Below are 17,068 nucleotides of genomic sequence, written 5' to 3'. Positions count from 1 at the left end.
CAATTTAACCATGTTTATAGGGCTACATAACTATTTGAGCTAGGATTAAAAATGATAAGAACACATATAAGGACAACTCTGTATAGAAATGTTATTAGGAGAAGGAGGGAATTGTAAATTGGGATAAATTTCATAGACTTTTTACTTATCATTTCCAGAGATTTGATTAATAATAATAAATTATATAGCTAAAGGAATTTGTAGTCCTTCATACGGTACCTAATTTGATATTCACAATTCTGGGAGAGCAGGTATGATTATTGCAATTTTACAGATGAGGTAAAACAGTAATTTTAGAGATTTACAATGATAGCATTGTAGTGCAGAATGGGATTTAGAGATCATCATGTAGCTCTCAAATATTTTTTTTTCCTTTTTCTTCTTTTGCTTTCATTGCCCAGGAAAGATTTTTTAAGTTCGAATTTATAATACTTTTTATTTATCAAATCAATGTGAGAACAATTAAATACTTTTTATTTATCAAATCAATGTGAGAACAATTAGACTGCTTTGACAAATCCAGACTTTCAAATTGGTGATCAGTGTTAGTAGGCATATTATATTTTTGCACAAAAGCCTCCTTAACTTACTTTATTTGTGAATAAGTTTTATTTTCTGTTTATTTCCATTTTTTTTTGCATAGTACTGGAAATAATTATCATTCATATCAATTAGTATTGTGGCTAAATAAATTATCTTGTTATTTTAGCATATCTTTAAAATGATTCGAAAATCTAAAATACGAGTAATTAAAAAATTTATTTCAAAGTAGAATCACTAAAATTTTTTAACTGCTACTTTAGTCCTTATTCTAAATATAAAAATCAAACAAAAACATCCAAAACATATAGCACTGTTTATAATCACAAATAATTTGATATTATTCTAACACAGTAAGTTATCAGTTGCCTACAATCACACAAGTTACTATCAGGACACATTGCTATACAAGTTGCTAAAAGCTCATGCAAAAAAACAGATACCGCTGGAGACTTTTTAGGCAATTAAAAATACATGTTGGGACTGCCAGTAAAAGATTGTCAAGTGAGCACATGTCTTAATTTGTATTCTTTCATGAAACTCAACTAAAATAATAAGTAGAGAATTTTTAAAAAATAATAAACTCTCAAGAACAGAGAGTATGGATATGGAGCCAAGGGCTATTAAGAGATATCACCAAATTTGGAGAAGATATTGAAGATTAGTAATTGACATAGCAGAACAAAACACATGAAACCCTACATTTTTGCAGAAGAAAAATCAAGACAATGTACCCTACAGTGTCACAGAAAGGCTCAGGTATGTCAAGAACCAGGTGAACTGAAAAGTGGTGGGAGATTCAAAGCTGAATCTAGAAGCGCCAACTGGTGTCTATGTAAGGAATGGGTTAGATACCCATAAATGGTTAGATAGATCCCCTTTCACACAGCCAGTAACAAAAACTCCCTACACACTGCAGCAGACCATAACTTTATGCTCTGGAAAAAAAATGAACCAAAGTAGATTCTGGATTTGGGGATATCCAGTCCTGTTATGGTTGGGGTTTTCACAATGGGTAGCAAGGATTCTTCTTTGGAGAAACTGATTTGCCTGAGCAGACCCACAGAAATCGACATTTACATGCCTTCGTGAAAATACCAGCTTGTGTTTTTATCACTCCAGAGCACGGCTCACTGATAACAAACCCTGTTCATGTAAACAGGCTTTTCCAGTTATCTTTTTAAGGCCTCTTCTTTAATATAAATGACAAGCAAGATAATCATGGATTATAGGGAAGACTCCAACCTAACAGGCAGAGACCAAAATAAGCAAAGGCTATAAAGAGACTCAAGAAATAGTAACAATCCAGGGAGTTTCCAATTACTCATTGATATTGGAATAGAAATAAAAGAGCATATTAATTTATTAAATGAAAAAATAAAAGCTGATAAAAGATATTCAGAGACAAATTTTTAATAGTCATTTAACAGATATATTGGGAAATAATTCCAATGGGCATATAGAAAACTGGAAAAAAAATGAAGTAACTGCTAACTCCAGTAGGGTAAGAGGAAGCAAGAAGAAAGGGAAGGCAAGAAGCAAACACAGCAAGGGAGAACCGGACCAGGAGGAAGAATAAGTGGTAATCATATACTACTTGGATCAATGGAAAACTATGTTTCGAGGTCAAAATAAACTAAATCTTTAACAATGTTTCAACCCAAATGGTAATGTAATTTTTTTAGATGAAAAGATAGGTAATTGGAGAGAGATGATTTTTTCCCTCTTCCGGTAAAACAAGAAGTCAATAGTAATGTCAAAAATAAATAGATTATACGATAGCAACAATATTACAAACATGCTTCTAGGGAATAAAATTTAGACTTGAGGAAGAGTGACACAGAGCTGACTCAATATTTGCTATCAGATTTTAGTGCTATTTGTGTTCTTTCTGGCTTCCTTTCTAAACTGTATGCATGTATTGTTTTGATAGATACACAAATAAACAAACTTCTAAATCTAAGGGCCAGTTTGGGACTGGTGGATGAATGCTAAAAATGTTCTATTTTCAGGGACATTTACATGCTTATTGAGATTGTGAAACATAATATTTGGGGAAAAAATGTTTGAGAGGTATAGAAAATAGAGTTACTGAAACCTATGAACCAAGTCTGGTGCAATTAGAATCTTTGTGGTCTTCTGCAATGATATCCTTCTTTTAACTTACTGGCCAAACTGGTGATCATTCAACTGCTTCCATGGTAGGGTGGAAGGTTCCAAAATGTTCCAGGCCCACTGTCACTGTTCTTACAAACTTACAACCTACTATGAAGGTTCTATATTAAGGTCACAACTTAAGGCAAGTGCCCTGGTCCTAGTGTGTCACCTGCAGAGAAGAAGTTTGCACTAGACACGATCTATAGTCCTCTAAGTTTCAGATCTATAAACTCAAACGTAAAACATAACTATAATATATAAGAGTGTATGTCATCCAGTGTTATGCTGTTATAACTGCTGAATCTGTCCAATTAGCTAGTAGGAAATCAAAACTCTAAGAGAACAAGGCAAAGGGTTTCTAAACATTGATTTCAGGGGTGATATTCTAGCTAATTCAGTAGGAGACGGGGTCAATCACAGAAAGAATAAAGGCATTTGGAAATTTGAGAGGACTGGGGTTACTATAAAGCAAAGAAGGAGGGAACTCAATACAGAAGTAGAAACAGCCCTCAAGACAATCTTCTATTAGTTTATAAGTTCTACTAAGACTTGTCCTCAACAGTTAATTCAAAACTAATTTTTAAAAGTCTAGATTTTTATACTAAATAAGCAATGTAAGTATAGTATTTCAAGCCCTAAATCGTGCTTGGCCAAGCTTGTGTGTCAAATATCGGACACATACAGCGGGCGGGAGGGGGACGGGGAGGAGGGGCTGTCCCAGGGCTGTCCTCTGCGGCATTGTCTATCACTATGGGTTTCCAGAACCTGAGTGAAATTGTGTTATTCCCAGTAGCAAACTGAACCTTTTCCTGGAGAAGGGAAGAAGTTGACACAAACAATGAGCTATAATTTCTCAGGAAAATGCATTTAAACGTTTCGTTGAGAAGACAATTTGTTGGCAAATAATAAAAAAATAACAAGAGGAATTTAAAGTGAGGCTGAAAGTTATAAATTATTAAGCTCTATTCTTGATTATACAAGAAACAGCACGGAGAGAACAAATGCACAAGTTGCTCAAATATTCCACATTTTTCATGTGGACAAAATTGGTATGCATTTCCAGCTCCCAACTTGATATCACAATCAGAAGTACTAGGCCCAGAGTCAGAGACATGCCGCCATCCTCACCCTGCTCTCTAGGCTGCTGCCTCTGGGTGACCTTGGGCACATCGTTTCGTCCAGACACATCCTCACCTGTACTATGTGCCTGTCTTTGGAGGGCAGGGGAAGGGAAATTGGACCAGGCCATGGAAGATAATTTGTATTCTGTAGTTAATGAAGAAGATTCAACAAATATCATTTTGTCCCATATCTTGTCCTTCAGAGAGTTGTTTTTTTAAAACATCAGTTTAATATTTTATTAGAGTTGGTACAACTGGTAATTTTGAGTTTTTGGAACTTCTTCAATTTGACAAATTAATGAACTATTCCAACTGCTCCTGATTCTGGAATGGTAAAGCTGTAAGACGTGAGCCTCAACGCTCCTACCGGAAGTGAAGGTTTTAGCTCCCAGAAAGAGCCATTACCGAAGCTTTGCTTCATTAAATGCACCCATTCTATAGTGCAGGGGACTAATCTTTGAGCTACCACTTTTTATTTTACTGTTGTAAATGCTGTGCCATTTTGAATACATATGGATCTGTCTTTTGTCCCTATCTGACCAGCTTTGGGAAAACAGAGATTGTAGGGAATATTATAACTTCCGAGTATCTAAATCATTTTTTATCAATAAGCTAAATTAAAGAGACATTGGTTAAATTCAGAGGCTACCTCATCTGTGAAGATTTAGTATTATTAGACAGTTTTGAAAATCAGAAAATTTAAGAAGGAAACATATACACCTGAAATTTATATATTGTTATTAACCAATGTTACCCCCAATAAATTTAACTTTTTAAAAAAAAAGTTAAAAAAAAGGAGAAACAGATTGTTCAACAGTACCAACTGGGTGCTTTTTCAGGTGATTATTCTCACAGCCCAGGGAGCAGCGTTTTAAAAAGTGAATATCAGTTCCATTTCCTACCACAGATCGCCATGTCATTGCATTGCAAGGTTGTCTGGGACAGAGAGCTCCGTCAGCCAGCAAAGCCTGTGGAGGTTGAGCACCAGGTGCAACACATGGACATGCTGTCTTGGGTGGCAGAAAATTTTATCTTTAATGCTAATTAGTTTCCCATACTTGAACTGGCAAGAGGGAAGAGCTGGAAGAACACATGCATGTTGTCGTTATAACCACATTTCATCGAGGCTAAGAAATCAATGGCTATCAGACATATTAAAGTGCGTGTGGGAGGAAGCCTCTTGAAACTGCTGAAATACAGTATTCAAAAAACAATTCTGGCGCATGGCTTTATTCACCATGGATTGTTAGTGGTCTTCTTCAAAAATGAAAAAAAATGTCCAATATATGGCTGTTTAAGTTACACATTCCTTGGGATTAAGGACTCCTATGAGTGACTTTAGCGATGGCTCAAGCAGACACCATTTTAAGATTTCTCTTCTGTGACAAATCTCATTTCAGTTTAAAATGCCTAGTGATTACACAGTGCTATTTGCATGGTGCCCCTTTTAGCTTTTAGGTCACTTATATTTTGTCAATCAGTCCGACAGTGTTATTTATTTATCTATCACTTAATAACCGTGCAGCAGAGAATAATTTCTCTGGCCTAGCATGGTAATTTGTGCTATAATTTCACCCCTGCTGCTGTAAACTTGAATTCAGCTACAGCTATGATTGCTAAAATTAAGATTTCTAGGTCACTTTTCAGCCTCTGTGGTTCCTGTCTTTCATCATTTCATACCACTCCGTCTCCTTCAGTTGAAGTATGGTTCATCAAACAGATGAGCAGTGAAAAAATGTTCCAGTTGTTTCTTTCAAAATGTGGTGTGTACTTGGCAGCATAGATAACATTTAAATACTTACATAAACTTGAGTTCTATGGTGCAGTCCTGAGGTTAAATTCAGGAAAATGTGAAAGGGAATGTTTTTAGAATCATTTCAGTTTACTTTCTAGAAACTTCCATGTTAGGAAAATCCAAATATAAAGAGAAAGGAATCCATGTTACCAAGTAGGAAACCTAGGTACATTCCAGGAACAAACAGACCTGTCTTGCTGCAGGATTTCTCAATGTCATTTTGGTGCTATCATCTTATGAAAAAGGATATTTTCCTGGTTTTTCTTTTTAGTACAGGAAATAGTCTTTGAGTTGTGCCAAATTAAGTACATTATGGATCGTGGTTGAACAAGTGAGTAAAGTCTTTTCAAAGCTCATTCCAATCAATATTTGAAGGTTATGAGCAGCAGTATGAATTTGTAAAAGAATTCACCCAAGATGGGAACCCAACCCCTGAAATATCAAACTTTGTCCTCTATTTTTCTAGGCTCATTTGTTTTCAGTTATTACTTTAAAAAGAACTCTGTGGATTCCCTTTGTCTCAAATTCTTTCATATTTTCAGTGATAAAATCTAGTTGTTTTTCTCATTATTATTAGTGTTTCTCTTTTGGGCCTAGTCTCTGATCGTTTCTACCATCATGGGCTTTGTACTGGTTGGAATAACTTTCTTATGAGTCATTGTCATTACCTAAAGAGAAAGGAGCCTCATCTGCAATGAAAAATAAAGGGCATTTCCTTCTTAAAAGTCACATTTGTGTCTTTTGCTGTAGGTATGCATAGAATGGAGTGAGTCAATCTTCTTGGGTGCTTTCGATGCTAAGCACAAATACTTGGACAGCAAAACCTTGCAGTGTTGCCTTTTTATAAGATGCAGATGTTGGAGATCTTAATAGCCACCTCATGACTGAGGAATAGCCCACGCAAGATAAAGGCTATCCTGGAGGACAAGTTCTGAATTAGAAACTCAGCTTCAACACTTTCGGAACATGTCTTTAGACAACCCCTCACATTTTTTAATATTTCTGTTTCCTCATCTGAAATTAGGAGAAATAATACCCACCTCTTAAATGTATTATGAGGAGTAAATTTTTTATGTATAAAATCTCCATGCCCCTGAACTGCTTGTAGTCGGCATACAATGAATGTTGGTTTCCTTCTCCTTAGGTAAGAAGAACTGCTTAATGAATTATAAAAGCTTCATGTGAATGCAAGACATTTTTATTAATATCATGTTGCTTCCGGATTCAGAAGAGTTTTATAAAAAGAAAAGAAATTTAGTCGTTGTCTTACAATTCCTGGAATCACGTAAGTACACAATAAAAGTCATCTTTCTTTCCATTTTCCAAACTTTTTGGCACTTATTAGTACAGATGTGGTATATAGAACAAAAGATTTTCCTACATCAAAGCAATTTTTCTTCCTTTGTTTTGTCTTTCTTTTCTAACATCAAAAATATCCTTTTGAAGGGTCATAAATACGGTAGGAAAGAAATACTAAATCTAAAGCTTTTCTCTCTTAGACAAAAATCAATATGTATCTATCTGAAATACAAAGGAAAAATTAAAAAGGTATCCTGATCTATCCAGTGCAATCTTTAGCCCCATGTGTGTACTTCTCAAAGGAGACAGGCATCTCTATGTTTGCAACTACTGGTCATGTTTTCATTTTTCCATCCTTATAGAAATTAGACAGGACAGGTCTACAGTGATTATCTTGTACAAAGTCAATGTGGACATATGTGCTTTCTAAGCAATTTTCTTGGCTCTATCATCACTATTAAGATCACAAATCCGAGATTCGCAATCCATATTAATCACTGTATAACTATTTGTGCAGAAACAAGGAAGTCACTAGGTAGATTTTTTAAGTAAGCTCCATATCTTTATTTTATGCACATCCTATCTCATCATTGTAGGATACATGATTTCAAAAGAAACATTTTAATTTACTATTTATTAATCGGCTTGCTTGGTGGCTTTTTATAAATGGCGATGATATTTTGGAAAAAGATCACACGTGTAGTCTTTCCTTCACATCGTATCTGTCATTTCTACATAATTCCCTTGTAATTTCAGCCACCTGCTTTTGTATGCAGCATTGGGCTTCATTCTCATCATATAGAATTGCAAATTTTCTAAGTTGATTTAAATTTAGAAAGTTAGACCAGATGATTTTTCATTAAATATGGCTCAGTAATTTATAGCTATGATAAAAGGATAGAGATTTTTATCTACAAGGTATATAAATACCTAGTCTATCACCATGTACTTTTAAGTTAAAAAAAGAAAATTCATTGCCAAGGTGTACCTTTCATGTGTAAGTTATTTTGCTCTGCAGAGTTTTAGTAATACACATGGTGTGTAATGTCACACAAATCCTGAGCATGACAAAGGTAGGTTGATATCACCTGGGACTAAGAAATATAAGACATCAAAATGCATTATCACTAATTTGGATGTGTTATCACTTACTAGAATATCTATAGAATAGGTTAGTTCCCAATCTGTGAAATTTAAGTTATACTGAAATTCTACTCAAAGAAACCTAAGGAAATGTTTAAAGTAGATTTTCCCTATGAAGGAGTCTTTATACATGTTACAGATTTCACAGACATAAAACATGAACAAAAAAAAAAATCCATGAAAATATATGAAGCCTTTGGGTGTAATAATCATATCCCTCAACTAATTGATGCATTTTAGCATAGCGTTTTGTCACATACCTTCCACAAAGCAAAATGCAAGATTTAATAAATGTTTTTATTGTATCTGAAATATCGTTAGTTTTTTTTTCCATTTTTTAAATTAACATAGGAGCCACGCAGCGTGATATAAAAACAAGCACCCATGAACCCACCACCTAGCCTAAGAAATACAACCTACGCAGTGGTTTTATAGGCTCCTTCCCCAACCCACTCCCCTGCCTCCTTTTTTTCTAATTGAATTTATTGAGGTGCCATTGGTTAATAAAACTATATAGGTTTCGAGTGTACGGTTCAACAATACACCATAGGTATGTTGCCTTGTGTGTTCACCACCCAAAGTGAAATTACCTTCCGTCACCACGTTTCACCCCCTTCCCTATGGTAACCACTAAGCTGTTGTCTGTGTCTATGAGGTATTTTTTTGTTTGTCTTGTTCGTTTGTTGCTTACAGTTTTCAAGGTAACTTCTGACCTAAATTTTGGTTTAGTATCAATCTTCTGCTTTTCTTTAAGATTCCACTACATTTATTTATAAACCCTTGCCAGTATACTGTTTAATTTCCTTGTTTTTGAGTTTAATAAAAATACTATATGTGCTCTCAGCAGCTTTCTCACTAAATATTATGTTTCTAAAACTTGCTGAAGTCAATCATATGACTACAGTTCACTAATTTTTACTTATGTATGGTATTTCATTAGATGAATATATCGCAATGTATATCCCAATGTATTTATCCAGTCTTCTATTAATGGGTGCTTAGTTGTTACTAATTTTTTTTTTATCACAAATAAACAGTGTTAGAACTCTCTGTTGGTACTATCATGCACGAATTTCTCTAGGGTATTTATCTAGGAGCAGATCTGCTAGATCATAGGGTGCTTTAGGTTGGATCCCGCCAAATTCAGATCCTGAGAGAAGAATTTGTGCGCAGGAGTTTATCCGAGCGGTTGTTCTGGAAGCATGGCAAGGGCGAGAGGAAATGAGGGAAAGAAGGAATGCCAATAAATGGTGTATTAATGAGTGGTTACTGCTACAGGCAACCACGACGCAATTCCATGGGGGACCTTCAAGAGAATGTTGGACCTCCCTCAAAATTGTCCGGCCAAGGGGTGAGAAAGCAAGATTATTTATCCATCACTTCCTGTCCTCACCATTCAGGGTTGCTCTGGGAGAAATGAACACCTTGGTACTTCCAGCCTGATCCAAGTGCGGGCTGAGCCAACTCCTGGGAGATGCTTAAGAAGCCGTCAGCGTGTCTGGTGCCTGTTCATCTAAGCTGCAGCTCACCTCAAGGGCTGGTCAAGGGAAGAAGGGAGGACATGATGGTCTCGACTACATGAAGTATGTACAAGGTAAACTTTGCAAGACGATGATAAGTTACTGTCTAAAGTGGGTGTTCCAGATTAAATTTGTATCACCAGAGTATTAGAGGTTCCCTTGCCCAATATCCTGTTATATGGTCAGAGTTTTAAACTTTTGCCAGTCGGGTGAGTGTTACATGGTATTTTTAAAAAGAGTTGTATTTCTTTAATTGCTAATGGGATAGAACATCTGCATATAAACTAATTAAGTATTTGCATTTGCAAAAATGACTCTTTATAGCCTTCATCTGTTTTAAACAGTTGTTTATATATGTGTGTGTGTGTATGTGTGTATAACTTTATATTTTTTGATGTGAAACATTTGTGTTACTTTGATAAACATGAGTCATTCACGATAGTCTACTTTCCTGGGCAATAAGTTTATACCAGCAAATAAAACAGGAAATGTTTTGCTTTTACAGAGTTACACTTTGGTGTGAGTTAGGAAGAGAAAACGATAAATAAATGAACTTTTGGATGTATTGTGCAATATCAGGTACTGGTATTCGGGAAAAGACACAGATATTAACCACCCTGTTTGTCACAAGACCAAAAAGATATCTGCTAATCCAACTGAGATCCTGAAAAGGATACCTTGCACATGTATCTGAACATGACATTGTGCTAGAAAGCATGGCGCACGACATGCCTGATTTCAGAGACCATTATAAGTGCAGATGAGCAAAAAGAACATAGAGAAACAACGCTGCAAAAGTGCATCAACTGAGGAGATAAGTAGGGAGGGCCGCATGTTATATACTCCAAAATGGTGGTCAAACCAAATTAGAATTCCTTAAGTTACTTTTCGGTTTCATGCTTCTTAAAGATGTTCTTTGGACGTTTTTCTTTATGGTTTGTGGTATGGGTATAAGCAGTATTATAGAAAATCTGTTGCATTAATTTCATGAGATCACTATAAAAAAAAAAAAAAACACCTAAAAAACACCTAGAGGGAAGTTATGCAGTCTCCTCGAAAGTACCCAGTAACAAGACATCAGTATCCATCAATATTTATAAACAAGTTTCTCCGTCCAGCGTTAGCTATGAAATGAGCATCCTCCAGGCTCCTCTGGCTGTGATAGATAAACCAAGCATATCTTTGTGTGCCGCGGCCCAGGATTCTGGGACTGCATACAGAGTAAAAGAAAGGGCAGAAGTTCCCGGCAGAAGAGAGCCGGGCTGTCCCAGCGAAGAAAATGTGAGCGGATGAACACAGAGTGCTCACAGGGCAGAAACCTGAGAACAGCCAGACAGCAAGGCAATGTGCAGTTGTGAAAGCACGAAAAAGTAAGGAATTCCTAAAGTGAACCCCGGTGTCTTAGTGACGAAGGTCTCCTGCCTCAGAGAATGCTGGGTGACACTGAAGTCCTTCAGGGGTTGCCTGCGGAAGAAGGTGCAGCCGAAGGTTTTGGCTGGAGGTTTGCTGAAAGTCCTACAACAAGAAGGGACAACAGAGTGGCATCGAGCGCCCAATCCACAGTCCACGAGCCTCAGCTTCCCAGGGCCCCTCAGAGAGTCAGTATGGGTTAGACAACTGTGGATGCTCCTGGCAGCTGGGAATTCCAAGGAACACACTGGGCAGCAGCACTTGGAGACCTCTGATGCCTGCAGCAAGAAGAGCATCAGCGGTAGAGAGGAGAGTTGGTGTTGGGCTGCGGTATAGGGGAGGCCGAGAGGGGACATGGATGGGACCCAGAAACAGGGGCAGAGCTCAGTGTGCAACACAGCTCCTGAAGATCCTGATGGCATTCATCCACCACCGTGGGATATTCCTATGTCCATTGTTTTGAACTCATACCTAAGTGGGTTTAAAATCTGTCTTTGCTTTTACTAGGGGCATGACCGTCAGTGCATGATTCTAACTTCATTGGCCTCAGTTTTTTCATGTGTCTAATTCTACCTCCTTGGGTGGTTTTGGGAGTAAAAAGTGAAATAATTACTATCAAATGCTTACCCACTTGCCATAATGCTCAGAAATATAATAGAGCACAAAAATAATAATTAAAGAATTCAATAGATGGCAGCTCATGCTCATCTCAGGTCTGGAGAAAGGAAAGAAAGCATTCTTCACAGGTGCACAATGAGAGAGGTGCCCACTACAAGGAGGGAAAGATGGCACGGTGCCTTGGGAAGGGGGTTCTGGGTCTGGAATTTAAAGGTAAGCCATGTGCAGCATTGACCCAAACAAAACACTCATCCGTATACTTTCCCTTACCTTTGATTTCTTAGCAGATGAGGCCTAAGAGAAGTGAGGCACAATTAGATTTGGAGAAACTGTTCAAGGTCACCTAGTCTCAGTGTTGAGTCCACATGCCGGGGCTATTTTTCCTCCTCAACTTGGGTAGCTCTAGAGAAAAGGAGTTTATAAACTTATTATCCAGCCATCTCCTAGTGATGATCATCTGTGACTGTTAGAAAGTTCTTCTTTAGGTGAGCTGAACACTCCTTCCCGTCATTCAGTTCGGCCACCCTGGAGCAACGCAAAATAAACACCTTTCTGCTTCTACACATGTGCCGAGTGCATGAGGCAATGTCCCCAAGTGTCCACTAGGACTGGATTACGATAAAAAAGGAAACCTTGGGAGATACTCTTATGACTCTTAGGACTGTTTGAATTGATTTATAGGGACGGTTAATGAGAGTAAGGGTTGAAAATTGCACTTGACTCAGTTCAGAGCAGTGAATTGTCATTAAGCAGCCAAAAGGGTACAAGATCCCCTAAAAGATGAAGAAAAGTGTAAACCCTGCCCTGAAGGAGCTTAAAGTCTGATTAATTTAGCCACGCGAATGATAGCGTAAGAGTCTAAATGAGCAAAGAACAGTCTAGACACATGCGTGTGCACACACACACACACACACACACACACACAATAAGAGTCTATCATTTTGTAGATATGAACCAAAGGAATCTTTTCTTTAGATCTGTATCGATTTTTATAAGGAATTATACTGCGCATATTAGGTCACAATTTGCCTTTTACTATGTTTATTGTGAGCATTTTTGTCAATAAATATTTATTTGAAATGTGTTTAATGGCTAATTTGTATTTCATTAAAAGATCGTATTGTCTTTTATTTAACAAATTGCCTATAGAGTTTAACGTTTTGGTTGTTTTCAAACGTTGATAGTGTGAACAGTATTCCTCTGGCTGAACCTCTGAATACCCTTAATTATGTCCTCAAGATACATCTCTGGTTGTGAATCACCAGGTCAAAGCATATGCACACTTTTTTATGCACACATTTTTAAGACATCGAATTCTAGAAATATTATAGTATGACAGAGTTATGGTGATCATTTCTGTATCACTCACCAATGATATGAGTACTGTTATTTTTTAACAACTGCCAGTTTAACAGGTGACAAATTACATGCCACTGTTTTAACTGGATGTCTTCGATTACCAAAATATAAAAGGTCTTTAAAAATGACAGTTACTGTCCTTTCTGAAATGCCTATTTTTATAGGATTTAATATTTTTCACTCAATAAATATTTTCTAAGCATCTACTATGTGCCACAAATATTCCAGGTACTGAGGATTTATTAGTGAACAAAATGAGCAAAATTTCCCACCCCTCGGAAGCATACATTTCTAGTGTGAGTCTCTATTTCACGAGGTTTAACATGGAAAGGCTATTGACAATTTTATCATATTGTGCAACTTTTTTAATCCTCAGTTTGTCATTTGGAAGCGTATGTCATATTTAGAAGAAAAGAATAAGAGAGGACAGAGAGCAATAAACTTTTAGAAGTAGACTAGACCTCCCACAAAATCCCTTCATTTTATACGTGAGGAGTCAGGGGAGGCTCGCGGAGAGAAAAGGTCTAGTGTTCAGGTTCACAATAGACTAGTGACCAAGACAGACAGCAGATTCCAGAATACTATCTAGCTCAGATGTCAAAATAAAATCCTCCTTAGGTCATTATCTTTTTTATTTGTTGATACTGTTTATGTAAATAACAGCAAACATTTACTGGGGTCTCTCTATGTGCCAAGCACTGTGGTAAGTACTTTATGTGCATAAATTTCTTAAACCCCTCTTGTGACGCGGGCCTAAGAATCATCCATTAAACAGATGGGCAAACCAGGGCTTGGGATACTTATGCAAACCAAGGCCTTAACAACTAGTACTTGGCAAAGCTTTGACTCAAATCCAGGTCTGTCAGTCTACAAAGGCCACCACTATACAACACCCACCTCTAGTGTGCATCAGAGTATCTGTTAGTGTAAAAAGTGTGCGAGGAAATGAGAGGTTCAAGCATAAGGGAAAGATTGTGGCTGCTGTCATGGCATGGACAGTCCTAGAAAATGAAGAGGTAAACATTCAGCCCAGAGATAATGCAAAGGTAATAGACTGGAGTCCCTGTGTGAATGGGGGGGAGGTGCGTCTTTGCCGATCTCACCATTTCATTCTGTCCTTCCTCTGCTCAAGTCTCAGCTGCCCAGTGTCCCCAACTCTTTCTTCATCCCCTACCCAAACAGGATTTCTAATTCCTTTGTCATATTAAAGGGTGAATGACATGACAATAAAGAGTTATTTAACCAAACAGCATGTGATATTTTCATTTTTAAACAAATCGGGATCTCAGACTGAAAGGATTAAGTACCAATTGAAATTCTAGGCAGCCACTTACTTTTATAAGAGACTTGCACTTTCTTTGTTTCTCTATCTCCTCCCTCCTTTCCCTTCTTCCCTCTTCCTCACTTCCCCTTCTCTCTTCCACCCTCAGTCCCTCCCTCTCCCCTCTTCCTTCCCCCCTTTCTTTTGGAGTGAAGCATATAATTGAGACCCAGTTATTCTGAAACCTCAACAGGCCTACACGTAGGATGAGTCCTTTTCCCAGAATTTTCATATTAAACAAAGTACATGTCTAAATCCTGACAGTGGTAAGATCAGGAGAGTGAGACACACCTGGGACATTGAAAACTCATCTGTTCCTTTCTCAAGACACGGAGGGGCATCGCTACCAGCCTTCCCCAGGTGCATCTCTTCTCGGGCCAGGACCAGAGGGCGGGATCGCTTTCCTCGGTCTTAGCCACACAACTCTTTCACCTGCACAGGTGCCACCTCAATGGGAGAACCCAGAGCAGGTGGGAGAGTGTCAGCGATGCACAGGTAAGAGCGGCCCATCATAGCGACGTGCCCGCAGAAGTCTGCAGTTAGCCAGAGGAACAAAAGAAAGACCTGTTGGATAATAGAAAATTGCACATTGGCAGAGAGCACACAGATTTGTTAGTTTTACCACCATCTTATAAAAGGTTAATATTTCTTTAGACTTAATTATTTGTTTTCTTTTATTCATGGTTCAGAAAGGACTTTCAGAACCTATGAAAACCTAATGCTGTTAAATATGTTAGTGTATTTTTATCACTATAAAGAAGCGTTTATTTATTAAGTGCTTAACCACCTGTGGTGTTTTCTCGGGTTTTTGTGTGTGAGGTAAATCAAGCTGATACAATCCAGGCACACAAAAAGAGAAAAATTTTAAACTAGCTAACTCAAAGGACATTCAAGCAGAGGGAAAAGTATGTAGAGAAGCAAGGGCAAATGATCTCAAGCACGAATGGAACTCCCATGCAATGAAGCAGGAAGGAGCTAAATGATGTAAAAGTGCTGGAAAGCACATTTTACCTCAAAAGGCAGCAGGGTTTATTTTGTTTGTTTGTTTGAGACAGTTTTTGCTTATTGAGTTCAACCATTTCGTTTCCTGGGAAGAGGACAGTTTTGTATTTTTTTGAGTCATGAGCAGCACCAACGAAAATTATAGAAAAAAATGGTCTGTTCTCAGAGGATAGTGCTCCAGGGGCGACATCGTGGAAATCAGTCTACCGACTGAGAACTCTGTAAGGGGTGTCCCCCATCTCTCACAGTGCTGAATTGCCTTCTCAGTGGGGCCTGGTGGCTAGGGCATCAAAAAAAAGGCTTGGATTATTCAAGGCCACAGGTTTTAGTGTAGCTTATGGGACTCAGGGGACAAAAGGAAGATGTGACCAGAGAAAAGTTCATCAAATAAATGACAGGAAGGAGTGAGAGAACTTTCAGAACAGAAGGCAGCCTGGGTCTGGCCTTTGCTGGCCAAATGACTAAGAAAAATATGGTCTCAAAATATAAAAGCAAAGAGGAAAATATGAGGTAAGGCTGAGACGTCAAATGATCACTGTGTATCTGTGAGAACGTGCCGCAGACTAGAAGATATTTTCCAACGGAAATGTTTAAGAATTTGTCCCCCAAATATATGAAGAAGTAATTTAGAAAAACACTAATAAAAAGACAACCCAAAAGAAAAAAATAGGCAAGTAATATGAGCAGGCATCTCACAGAAGAAGAAATCACTTTTTACCGTAGAAAAAGGAAATTAAGAAGTCTTAAAAATACAAAGTATGTGTTGGCAAGGACGTGGAACAGTTGGAATGCTTACACACAGCTGGTATGAGTGTAAATTGGTATACCCGCTTGGGAAAGCAATTTGGTATATCTTTTCAAAGTTATATAGATGCGTACCCTTTGACCCAGTAATTTCATTCCTAGGTATATGACCTAGAAAAATACTTGCACATGTGACTTGAATGGATATTTATAAAAATGTTCTAAAATCATTGTTCTTCACAGTAAAATTTGGGAGGGGGGAATCAGCAAGGAATTGAGAACATAAAATTGTGTTATAGTCATGTGATGAAATATTAAACAGGACTAAAAATTCAATAAATGATAGCTATATGCAACAATCCGGATGAAACTTGGAAACATAATATTGAAATAAAGCAAGTTACTTAAGCTTCCATATTGTATGGTACTATTTTGTAAAAGCTCAAAAACTAGCCATGGATATATATGTAGTAAAACAATTTTTTTTTAAAGCCTGAGACTATCCTGAAGCATTTGATTTAGCAGAGGAACCACTATGGGCTTCAGAGAGATGTAGACTGGGCTTAAAATCTAAATCGGATTATTATGTAGTACCCTCGTTACTGTGAGCAAATCTTTTTATTCCTCTAAGCATCGGTTTGGTCATAACATAAAACAACATGATAAACATAATGAACATAACATAACATCAAAACTCAACAGTTTTAATGACAGTTGTTACCGAACTTTAGTAGTTAAAACTCATTAATAAGTTCCGCTTCTCATTTTGGAATCATTAACGTAACACAGAAGATGGCCATCTGGTCATATCATCCAAGGAGAGGAGGAAGAAGACCAGGAACAAGACTTAGAGCTTACTTCCAGACACTGAGATTACATGTGATTACCCCCGCGGCCTTGGCAGAGTGCTGCCGGCGACCAGACTAAATCATACCTACGTTTAGACATCGTGGGGACAGACATGAGGCCATTTCCTGGGTGGAAAACTCCAGAATATATTTCCTATAGTATTATCTTAGTCCTCAATCTTTTGTTTACA

At 37.5% G+C, this 17,068-nt stretch overlaps 1 long non-coding RNA gene across 1 annotated transcript in view; it reads left to right on the top strand.

Annotated features, from left to right (window-relative positions):
- The window catches only part of LOC107519835, a 37,821-nt gene extending 20,758 nt beyond the window's left edge, over nucleotides 1-17,063 (top strand). The window contains exon 3 of the long non-coding RNA XR_004951428.1: nucleotides 9,456-17,063. This is a non-coding gene — a long non-coding RNA (uncharacterized LOC107519835). The remainder of the gene's footprint in view (nucleotides 1-9,455) is intronic.
- The last annotated feature ends 5 nt before the right edge of the window (nucleotides 17,064-17,068 follow it).

Source organism: Rousettus aegyptiacus, unplaced genomic scaffold, assembly GCF_014176215.1.
Source record: "Rousettus aegyptiacus isolate mRouAeg1 unplaced genomic scaffold, mRouAeg1.p scaffold_m13_p_1, whole genome shotgun sequence".
NCBI classification, from domain to species: Eukaryota; Metazoa; Chordata; class Mammalia; order Chiroptera; family Pteropodidae; genus Rousettus; species Rousettus aegyptiacus.
The sequence above is the reverse complement of the archived record's forward strand: the minus strand, read 5'-3'. Positions and strand labels throughout refer to the sequence as shown.